This window comes from Rhagoletis pomonella, unplaced genomic scaffold, assembly GCF_013731165.1.
Source record: "Rhagoletis pomonella isolate Grant_MI unplaced genomic scaffold, Rhpom_1.0 Rhpom_scaffold_00002, whole genome shotgun sequence".
Taxonomy (NCBI): Eukaryota; Metazoa; Arthropoda; class Insecta; order Diptera; family Tephritidae; genus Rhagoletis; species Rhagoletis pomonella.
Genome location: NW_023458556.1, coordinates 54137418 through 54150195, shown reverse-complemented (window position 1 = coordinate 54150195; position 12778 = coordinate 54137418).

The window sequence follows — 12778 nt, the reverse complement described above, 5'->3', positions numbered from 1 at the left end:
CGAAACATACTGACTTTGAAGTGCTTTAGGAAAACTGCATTTTAAAGTAGCTGAAATCAAATGCAGAGTCGGATAATTGACTAATGCCTAGGATATTACCACGTTAAAGTCAACAGTTCGTTCCAAGTAAGAACATCAGATCTTCAGCTTGTTGTGGTGGGTATAAAACTGGTTGAACATCGATATTTTAACTAGTTTCTTTCCGTACTGGGAAGTCACTGCAGCGATATACATACATAGTTATGATCGCTGGCGTAATTTTTTACACAAAAAAGCAATGATGTTTTAAATTTAGAAAACCCTTAATTGTTACTTTGTAATGCTTTTTTCTGTTTCCTATATATAGGGTTTCCCCGCGCACTGAATGATTCAACCATAATTACCATAAATGGGCCACAGATTATATGATAAAGAAACACACATATGCTCTTATGTATATAGCCAGTTGATAAGTTGTGCCCTATCATTTGATGAATCACGCAAAAATGCTTGCGTAGATGAAACTGCTGTGGAAAGCGGTTCATCAAGTAAAAAACACTCAGAAGTAGGCAACTCAATACAAAATATGTACATAGATACCCTGTCGGGAATTTCGTAGATGACTTACTAAAATAGCTAACTTTTGGCACACTTATTACGGCTATGTTTTAATTGGCTTCAACTTCATGTAGGGTTCAAACGAGGAAATAATTGTGTGTATGTATGTGTAAAAGTTCTGTCAAACTTTTCACTTTGAACAAACAGATAAAATAAACCACAATTATGTTTGTTCATAAGAGCGAAGTAATTTGTGCGGAGCAAAATTTTCGAAGAAAGTGTATAGCAAATTGAAATTCTACGATTAATTCTAAGCAAAAATTGCAAACAAACTATATACCAAAATTTACGTTTGACCCTCCCAATTTTGAAAAGAAAAAGCAGTATATTGTATGAAGAAAACACGAAATTTTGTAAATGAAACGTTAATTTCGTTAAGTGTACACTGATTTTTCTTTTAAGCATTGGGAGGGTCAAACGCCATTTTTGGTATATTTTGTGCGCCATTTTTACCTAGAATCGAACGCAGAATTCGAATATGCCATACATTTTTTTCGAAATCAAATTACTCCGCCCTAATATACACATATTTGCATTGCGTTTTCTTATTGAAAGCAAGAAGACTTTAATTTGAGCTATGATATTTATAAAAACGCAGAGTACCAAAACCATTCCATTAATTAGCGCACCACAAGTCAACTTATAGATAATTTGTTTGTAGTTAGCTGAAAACAGACATTTTTTGCGACATCACCATGTAAAAGTAGGCAGTTGAAAGCAAAGTAAAGTAGTCGAGGCGTAGTCACCCCTAGTTCAAAATTAGTGAACTTGAGTTCCCTACATGGTATGTACATACTTAGGTATGTATATAAATTTGTGTGTTAAGATGCATATGTATATGTGGGTATGTATATGTATATGTGTATGCGAATGAGTGTTCGAGTAAATAAATGCTACATTTTCTAAGTACTCGCAATTGCGCAATTAATTTTTTTGCGCATACTTTTTTTCCCCAGGCCAGAATATTATCAGATGTTGATGGAAACTTACCAAAAAATTTCAGACAAAAAACACCTAACATAGAAAATGGCAAAACAACGCCAAAACAAATCAAATCAAGCGTAGAAGAGTAAATAATTTGTATGTGAATATAAATTCACAGGTACCAACACAAAAGGATTGGATATCAAATACTTTAAAAGCAATTGAATAAGTCGGTACTTTTTTATTAAGTACAATTGGAATTTTTCCCTTTTTCTTGTGATCATCTGATTTTAATAAACAATGCCCTAGGAGCAAATCAACTCTCCTACGCTGCATATGATCTCAACTACAGTCAAACGCATTTGGCTTTAAAAACTTCAAAAACAAATAAATTTATTTTCAACTACTTTTGCAATTGGCTAATTTTTGTAATTGTCTGCTTTATTCCGATAGGAAAAATGACCAAAATCGCTTAGACAGTTACAGCGCCAATCAAGAAGTACAAATATTTTATTTCTACTATGTATAGTGTTACGTATACGCCCCGTAGTAAATTTTAAGTTAAGTAAGAGACTAGTCCTTGAAAAATTTTAACTATTTTTAAATAAATTTCAAGTAAGTGCTTTTACATATAGTTTAGGCTAGTCCTAAACTGGGCTCAAAAGTATCGCTGTCTGTTGAGCATTAATTTAAAATTCTAGCATTCATTTTCTCAAATCCAAACCAATACTGACCCAGAGTGTCCTTTGTCTCAGAGTTTTAATCTATTCAGAAACAAATGTACTCTTATTCTTCGCTTGGAGATGCATTTATTTCCTTTCATTCAGGAAACCCGTAAACATTTTTCGCTTTTTATTTAATTTAAAATTTACCACAGTACAAAATACTTACCCCAATTTATTAACTCGAAATATCAACTAAAATTCCCCATTTCCACTGTTATATTATGTACGTACATAGATTTACTAAGTACATTGAACCGTACCAGCAAGTTCGCCTTACGCCCCGACATCTAAAATATTTTTGCAAGACATTTTCAAACGTTTTTTTTTTTGGCCGAGTGTGGGTGTCTCCTGTTTACATTTTTCGTCACGACATTTTTTTATATATCAAAGTTCAGTGGCTTCAATTATCCCGTTTTAGTACTTACCCACCAGATCTCAGCTCCTACCGCCCTAATGTGAAACTTAACTTAAACTCTTGGTACAGAAGTATTACCATTCAAAGGCAGTTTCGGGTTATTTTTTTGCCGAACGTAGGCATCGCTTTTCTACATTTAAAGTCATATTTTCGGCATTTAAAGCACGATATTAAAAGAACATATAACGGTGTTCTCGAGAATAATTCTTTTCGTATTCAAACTTTATCGAGCTTCAGTATGTCGTTCTTGTGCTTACCCGCTAAATCTCTGTTCATATCTTCCTAATGTACCACCCGACTATCTGTAAATTGAAGCTCACAAAAAATCATAAAATTTTGCTAAGGAAGATCTACTTGAAAGAAATTTCTTTATATCCGAATGTGGGTGTCACCACTAAATGTAAAAAAAAAGCTACCCTTAGTTCGGCAAAAAAAACGTTTTTTTGAAATTGTTTAACAAAAATTTTTTCCTTTAAATAAAAATAGACAAAAAAAAACATTTGTTAATGACAAAAAAATGGTATGACAAACTTGGGTACTAAAAACACCATTGTCATTACTTTAAAAATAAAAGCCATAAAGTCAATTTCAATCCACTATTTGTTCAATGGTAAAACATTTTACGTAATTTTTGTCATTTCAATGCCGAGTGGAAACTCGGCATCCGACTCGCGGATTTACGGCGAGCTCTCTTGTTTACTTATAAGTTGGTATCGTGTCATGTACATACACATCTGGCTGGAGCTTACCTTGAAACTCTTATGAATAAATCAAAAAAATAGTAGCTCCCCAATGAAGCTGTTCTAATTTTTTTTAGTATGGCACATTTTAGCAAACAGCCGTAAGCATGTAAATACATACATATCCATGTGTGTATGTATGCATGCAGTTAGTAAATACCATCAGATAACAAGATTCCCATATTTCGTATTATTTTGTTTACGTTTTGCATCAAATTTTATCTCGTAAGTACTAGGGTGTTCGATTATTCGCCTTATTTCCAAGACAGGTTTTCGAGTTATTCGAAGAATTGCAATTTGAAGAAAAGGTCCCCGATTTTGAAATTAAGAAAAAAACCTTATAAACCGGTATTTACTTAATTTTCATACAGTGAAAATGCTTATACTGGTATGAAGTAATGACCAAAGATTACAACAAAACTATTAACAGTAAAGCTGTCTTTTACTTAGAAAAGAGCAAAGCAGAACAAATACAAAGTTTTTGATTAAAATCAAAAGTTAAACAAATTAAAGTCACCGAAAAATTTATGTATGGTCATATTTTAACTTTTTTTAAATCCTTTATTGAATTTTATCCTTTATTCGGTTTTGAGTAGAACTCTTGCCGCCGTAGCCGAGTATATAGATGTGTCTACTGCCACTCGGGAGGTCTATGATTCAATTTCAGGTCCCAGCAACATCAAACAAGTTTTTTCAAACCTCCGAATGTACTTCGCCTATAAAAAAGCTTGTTCCAAGGTGGAGTAAACGTGCGGATCTCTCCATTTGTATCACAGGTTCAAGAATCAGAATCCGAATTGGAGGAGAAACTCGGCCAAAGACGTAGAAAACATTTCAGCGCGAAACATTTATTTACTGTAATTAAATATGATATCCTGTTCATCCCCCAATAACCTAGAATATAATTTTAAAACTAGTATTTAGGGGTTTCCCCTTACACTGGAATAAGCCTTGAAAACTTCGAAAAACACAAAACTTTTATTGAAAGTCCAAGTTTTGTATGATATTATTCGCTATTCGAAAAATCAAGATTTCAAAAAACCCGCCTCTGGATATCTAAAAAAAAACAGTTTGGAAAAACCCTGTAAGTACCCTTACTCTCTCTACCAAATTTGTTTGATTACTCGTAGCCTTTTATCTCGCAACTACCTATCCGCCTATACATATATATGTATTTGCGAACACAAATGTACATACATATGTATTTACATATCTATTTTCATATACACACATACATTCACCTACACATAAAAGCTCATATTTTCTATGCTCATTTCCGTTGGTGGCGATTAGCACCCTCTTTTGCTCCACTTTTTTTGCCATACAAATTTATTCTCAACTTGTATATGAATGCTAATTTTTTTTCTAGCAAATAGCGTAAGAAAAAAGTATTTGTTACTTTGTAGCTTAGTTTATATCTATTTGCACTTGAATGTGATTTATATAGTTTGTTTACATGTTGTTAAACACGTTTATTATTTGTTCTGGACAAACAAACATCTTTTCAAAGTATAATGAAATTTTCTAAATAAGCAGTCATGAAATTTGAAAAGAAACTTACTGAAAACTAAGTAAGTACGAGTATATACGAGTACATCCAAAACTTTTATATATAGAGCCCCTAGCCTGCATTTATATTGCAGGTACTAAAATACTTTGACTTATTAACCAGTTATTTACCATCAGTAATTTACGAATATCAATTGGTAGAAATTAGATTATTTTAATATGGTACAAACCAAGATCTACCCTGCAACCAAAATAGCGGAGTCGGCAGCTAAATCCACTTCTCTATACTCTCGAGAGAAATTTCAATGCAACCGGGCAAGATATTTTTATGTAGATGCCGAGCGTACCTATATTATTTTCGAATTCTCTTTTGCATCGTATTTCTGTCTTTGAGCACAAATATCAATACGATTGCGAATACGAAGACGATAACAAATACGAAACGCAACTGAAAACGATTTGGACGACCAATAAGACGACTAAGACGGACACGAATACGAACAAGAATATCAATAAGAATGCGTTGGCCATACACAGATGAGATCGAATACGACCACGAAGACGAATACGTATATGAAGATGAATTCGATTACGGGAAGAATCGGATACATAATAATATGATTGCGAAAATGAATACAAAAACAGAACTGAAACAAGTTCAAAGAGGAATGCGAAGACGAAGACGAAGATGAATTCGGATATTAATACGAAAGACAAATACGAAGAATACGAATACTAATACGAAGGCGAAGGCGAATACGTATACATTTCGAAGACGAATACGAAGACAGCGACTAAAATAAATGCGAAGGCCAATACGGCCGAATTTGGGCAGTAACTTTCACCCTCTGTTTGACTTAAATGTTGTTAAAAGCGATATTTAAAAAATCTAAAATCTGCTTTGCAATTGAGACTGTGAGGTTGTGTTTTTACTCTTCGGACTAACTTCATAACCTCAGAGCCCTTTGGGTTCCATCTGCGAAAAATTCCTTTAAAAGAGACTTTTTTTAAGTAGTAAAGCAAAAAATATATAAAAAAAAATAAAAATTTGCCTGAACTTTTGAAAAAAATTTAAAAAAATTCCATTTCTATCAGATTTGGTATACGCATAAGTATGTCGCGTTTAACCATCCAAGATTTTTTTTTAACGGCCTTCCCTCGCTAGGCACTGATAAACGTCCGATTGTGTTTCTGTCATAAAAAGCTAGTAAAAACAACCCGTATTCCATTTGGTGGCGGTGTTAGGGGGTATATTTTATGTTTGTTGTATTTTTAAATATTTTATTTTCTTTCGTTCTTTTTCTTTGAATGGAATGACTAAGAATATGATCAATATTCCAAAAAGCAGAAATATCATATTTTTATTAGATATTTACTACTGAAATGCGTTGTTTATAAAAATGTTTAATTCAAGGAATGTATGTCTTCTCAATGATTTCGCTGAGATTAGTAAATATGAACAAATATTTTTAATACCTTTTACTCAAATAAAATTTCCTTAATGACTGATTCTAGACGTCGGCAAACATGCTGGCTAAATATTTATTATTTAAGTCTAGTTGACTCCCTTGACCTTAATATAATCAATCAGGGAAAATCACAGCTCAAAGCTATGGCACGCGCTTAGCACAAGTCAACACGCACATATGTACACACATACAAACATTCATACATAGACTATATATACAAATGTATATTGTATATACTCGTTCGTACATACCTACATATTTATATTCTTGCTTTTGGAGGTCGAACACGTCAAAACTATAGAAATTCTTCATATGTAAGTATTTAGGAATTGAGTGATTATGTATACATATCGAGCCCTAACCGCCAAAATAACGTAAGCGACATTTTTCTTTTTGATGCAGAAATATTCCTAGAGCATCTAGATGCATTTCTGCATCAAAAAGAAAATTTTGAAAAAAATGTCGCTTACGTTATTTTGGCGGTTAGGGCTCGATATGTATTTCATCAAAATGATGGTTGTCATAATCAAAATTCTGACGCGCAAAAAAAACAGTTAAGCGTCAAGTGCCAAGCGCCATGCGGCTGCCATCCGATAAGATAATTGCCAGCCCAAAAGTGATGGTGACTAGTCACTTGATACAAATATCTGCATACACATGTATGTATGTATGTATGTATGTACTATGTATAAAGTTCGCTGATAAGATTACAATTTCAATAGCAAGCAGGCAGCGTGTGTTGCTTAAAATGGAAAATCATGCGCTTAGGGGGCGAGTAGTGACGAGTTAATTAAAAACAACGTCACCGCCACTAACACACTAACAATGAAATACAATTTAAAAGCAGGAAATGACTATAAGTTTGTACATGGCAAAAGAGACAATTGCCAATTGAGAGAATAAACAAAAAAAAGTAGACATACGAAGGCCACCTGCAATAAGGACACAACTCAAAAGCTCATGTCTTTCAATGAAGCCATATAACGCAGTGGCACATGCCCGGGATTTCCCAGCATTCGCTTAGTTCACCCGCGGCCCATCTTTCCAAGAAAAATCCACATGTAGTTAAAGGCACTCCCACTGTCTCTTTTCTTGGCGATATTACCTCGAGGGTTCCGCCTCTGGCCAGTTCATCAGCCATACGGTTTTCGGCTGACAAAGTAAAATTCTAACACGACCTAAAGTCAATTAGGGCCTTCCCTAACAAGCTTCGAGTGTGCCGAGGACTCTGATCGCCATCTGGCTGTCTGAGCAGATGTTAAACTCGCTTACCGCTATCACTCCCAACAGCAGCCAATCGACGAATTCCTCTATAGCTGCAACCTCTGTCTGAAAAACATTACAGTGATCTGAAAACCTAATTTTAAGGGTAATGCAGAGCTCCCTGGAAAATACCACTCCACCGACCCTTCCTTCCTTCGACTAGGCTTGTAACGCAGTGATCCGCATTAACACAAATTAAATTGATGCCCACAAGAATACTAGAGTAATCATAGGAAGAGTCAGTCAGGCAATCAGTGCACCTAAGCCCGACTGCCGCTCACTAAAATTGCCACATCATGCACAAAGGCAATCACCCGGCATGTCCTACTCGCCAACACCTCTAGTGCGTCGTAAGCAACTACGATCCAGAAAAATTGGTGATAGGACACCTCGCTGGGACGTGCGCCTGTTCACCCTGCACTGGCCGATAGCCCCACTCCACTCTGCCACGACAAATCTAACAAGATCAGCTTTGATCCCAAGCTTACTCACTACCCTTGACGTAGCCGACCAGCCTCTCTAGATTCTAAGACAATGACGAGGAGAGGCGAATTGGTCTGAAATCCCGAGGGGAGAAGTGAGAGCTTTATTCAAATTTTCAGCATAAACCTCAGCCTGCCTATCCACAAGCCCTGGGGTTCTATCTCGTGCGTCGCACCAAGCGAATATTGAACCCCATCAACGACATGACTCATCCAGAGTTTACAACGGAGCGGACATAATGCCGTCAGGTTTCGCGACTTGAAGGACTTGAAAGAGTTCATGTCGCAGGCAAGGCCAGACTTCAAATAGGAGGCTTCTCCTAGAGCTGCGTGAGAAATGGTCATTAAGAAGAAGCTTAAGAAAAATAATTCTGCATTTAGTAAGATATTTGCAGTACACTTGAAGAAAATACTTATTGGCAACGTTTGAGAGAAGGGCCGTTTGAGTACATTCTAATTTTGCATTCCTATTTTAAAAACTAATACAGTATTTTAAACAGAATTTGACTTTTAAAGGCCAAAAATCAGACAATCAAACACAGAAGACAAACCAGGTACTTAAAACTTGCATTTGTCTGACTATTCGTAATGCTACCAAAACGTTAATTTATACAATTTCGCACAGCCATTCGATAAGCCACCACAACGTGGTATAACTGTCTATAGAAATTGGAGCAAAGCGCGTGCTTGACAACGAATTTAATGAGGTGACACAGTTTTAAGCTATCTTACTACTAAATACATAGCTAGAAATTCTAAAGCGATAAGGTGTTACCAATTCTTTTGCTCAAATAAGTGCTACGAATTAACATATGAATGCATTATTTTTTATTAATTTTTTTTCTGTTTGCTTTCACGTGGTGCATATTTGTTTATTTATTTTCGTGTTTTCGATATGCGAATGAGTTTTACTACTCAGCGACACGGCGTCTTGTGATTGAAGGCGTGATGATAGAGCAGTTGCCGAGCGGCGAGCGTTAATACAAATGTGTCCGAGACAAAATGTTGAGTGGTTAAATGTTGGTTAGTCGCTATGACGTACAAACATACACACATGTACATACATATGTATGTAAGTATAATTGGCGACACATGTGCATTGACGATGAGGCGCACAACCTCACTGAGGGCTTTAATGGTCTATATACAAATATTTATTTGTTTGAGGCGCTGACGATAAGCAGTTTAGCGCGGTCGCTAGTATTAGTATTTTCCAAGACGCTTGATCAATGCCAACATATAAACCAATTTGCATACATACCGACAGACAGACAGATATGTACATAAAAATTTGCACAACGCTGCACGCTGTACATTTGATATGTCGCTAACTATATGATTGCCGCAGCTCACTGGCCCGCTGGTCTGTGCCCATTTTGTACTTACAGCGACTGCATACTCATCACACGACGTAACACCTAGCCGCCTACATATATACATGTATGTACATTAATCACTCTCCATAAATAAAAAACGGTACTGTTTTCCCATCGGAAATATATGCACCATTTATTATATTTAAGACTTCCGCCACTTAACTCGGTGCCATTTCTACAACATGTCTCTTTTCCATATAAAATACTACATAGAAAACTTTGAGCGCTTTGAGCGACCTCTAAGGGTCGGTTACTCAATGTCTGGTTAACACTAATCTCCGGTTAGACATTGTTATCGACGAATTCGACTCCATTCGTTGCTTTCTGAGCTACGGTTGCTTCATTATGTTTTGACGTTTCTTGTCTCTTTCTTCGCTATAATCCAAAAAAGTCTTGTCGCTCTCTTTGTCGCGTCACTATGTTCTTTACCTTGGAAACGTAGAGTATAGTGCCAGAACCTCTTTCAGCAAGAGGTAAAATGTTTTCCCTATCTCGGGAAAACATTTTTTGGACCACTCTAATGTACATAAATACACAAAAAGTTCTGTGATAGCACATTCTGATAGTAATTTCCATACCGCTTGTGCATTCAACGGTACCACTGTCTGTCTGTCTTGCCTATCCGTCATTGGTATTTGTTTGCTAATTTGTCTGTTTGTCTTATCTATGTATGTATGTATGCATATATATATACTCGTATTCGTTAGCTCGTTTCGTCTAACATAACAACGTGACTTGCGACGACGATTGCAACTGCGTTTACGCCAGCGGCGGAGGTGGTTGCGGTTAGAAATGTGGCGTGTGTGGCGATTGTGGCTTCACTTGTGGCGGCCGCACGCAAAAGCGCGCTAATTAAATGAGCTTTGTCTAGGTTAATTGTGCAGCGCTGTATGCGTACACCTGCTGCCGCCCCCAATCAATATGGAGCGCAGCTACCTCCATTCATAATATGTTTGTATGTATGTACATATGTAGTACAGAGTTAGATGTTCGTATATGTACATCAAAATTCATACATGTGTATCCAATTAGTATGTATGTTCAAGTGTAGCTTTGTTAAGACACATGCCCCTTGATTGCTCTTTTCAATTGTTTTGTGACTACTGCGACTGCAGCGGCATTGCTACGCAGCACTACTTCCGCGTGCAGTCGTTTAAAATGCAATATTTCTGACATCTAAAACTTAAAACCCATTTAAAGTGCAAATCTGGCAACTGTCTTTCAACTCACCACAGTCTTTCGAAAGACAAAAGCCTTTTGGTAATACAATAGTCAACTATCTTGAAAGCTCTTGAATTTGGCTAAAAGATATATATTTTTTTTATTAAAGCAATAAAATTTAAAAATTAAGAAAAAATTTAATTAAAAAAGAAAATGATTTTGTAAAATATAATATAAATATATATTATATATGTATTAAATATATATTATATATCAAATGTATGTTAAATATATTCCAAAGAAATTAAATGATATTAAAAAAAAACGTTTTGCAGTTCAAAGTAACATAATCTCGAAATTAAATTAATAAAGAAAACGAATTTAATTAAAGAAATAAAAAACAAAATTCGTAAAAATTAAATGAATTTAAAATTATATTTATATTTTTTTTTTATTTGTAACAATCCAAAATATAATTTTCCAAAAGAAATTACAATTTATGGACTTTTAAACTCTTATATACTTTATTAAAACTCAACGAAAACTCTTAGGCACTTGCAATTTGCACTTTATTAAACTAAAATTTAATGATCTATAAAAATGCATACCCAAAAAATTTTAATTTTGATGAAAATTTTTATTTAAACATTTATAACTGTTATTGTGATTTTTCGTTTAGGTAGAACCCTACAAAAGTTTTCAACAAGTTTTTATTATGTAACATTTATTATCTGCAACAGGAGAGCTGATTTGCTTCAAAATTTCCAGTTTCTCCGCACTTTTCGCTAAACAATTTAATATAAAAAAAAATATTTTAAATTGGGCTCGAAAGGTCTCTTCTAAATCCCACCAACTTTCATTAAAAAAAATAAAACAAAACGGATGAAAATTACGACCTGTAAAGAATTTTGAAACATTATTTTCAATTTTTCCTCACTGTGCGCCAGTGCTTTGCCCAATCGGCCATTGTGACTATTGGAGCAGCGCGAGGAAAATGATATACAAGTGCTTTCGGTCAGCTTTTCACAATGAAAGTTGGCAAGGCGTCTTTTATTGTAAGACTTTCGTGCCAGAATAAAAAAAATTAGTTATTTAAACTATCTTGCCTACTGTCTACAAAATTGTCTTACAAAAGACTTTCAACTATCTTCGCCAGAATTCTTTATCTGTCAGATTTACAGGATTTAATCAGAACTCATTCCCGTATGCACATTCAAAATATCATTAGTAATATCTTCCGGATTAAATTTCACTAATTCCGGTAAATCAAACCGGTGTAATCTATACAGACTTTTCAAAAGCTTTCGATAGGGTTCCACACCGTCGCTATTGAAAATGTCATTTCCCGACCATTTGGAGCGACATCCGGCGAAAAAATATCAAAATGCAAAGTTGTAACTTACAAACTACGAAATCTGAGTAAAGAGTTTAATTGAAAAATTTCTAACTAAAAAATATTTACTGTTTTTTAATTCGCTCCAATTTAGGTTCTTTTTTCATTAACCCTGAAATGGAATATAATGAAAACGGAGAGTGCTAGGCCATACATATTCATATTTTTCCGGTGCACGGCATCACAGTCAAATAAAAAAAATAAAAAAAAATGCTTACCTCTCGCTGGATAGAAGCATTGTCGCATTCCGAGAAAAAAATAAAATGTAGCGCAAATAGGAACCAATTTTGGTATCCTAGGGAGGACCAAAAAGGAGGAGATTAAGGTAGATTGCTCACAGGATCGATTCAAAGCTTTGAGGAAGTATCGTGTTTTCCACAAGAGACAATATAATATTCTTCTCTGACTAAAGATCAAAAGTACTCAAAGAGCCGAAATGTTGAAAGAGGGAGAAAGCGTTGCTCCTCTTCACTTTTTTCGCTTTTTATTAGATCTTACCAGCAAAAATTATTCGGGTAAAATTTTGCAACTTCCAACAAAGAGAAATTCCCATTTACTCATTTATTTGTCCTCTCCCAGAGAACCGAGCAGGGGAACGTTTTTTGGTAAGTTCTGGAAAAAATTTACAACTTCCGGAGAGCTGGGGAACGCAACTAATGATTGCAACTCACTCGCTTCTAGATGTTCATGCATATAAACGGCTTGCATTTTAGGACGCCAAAAT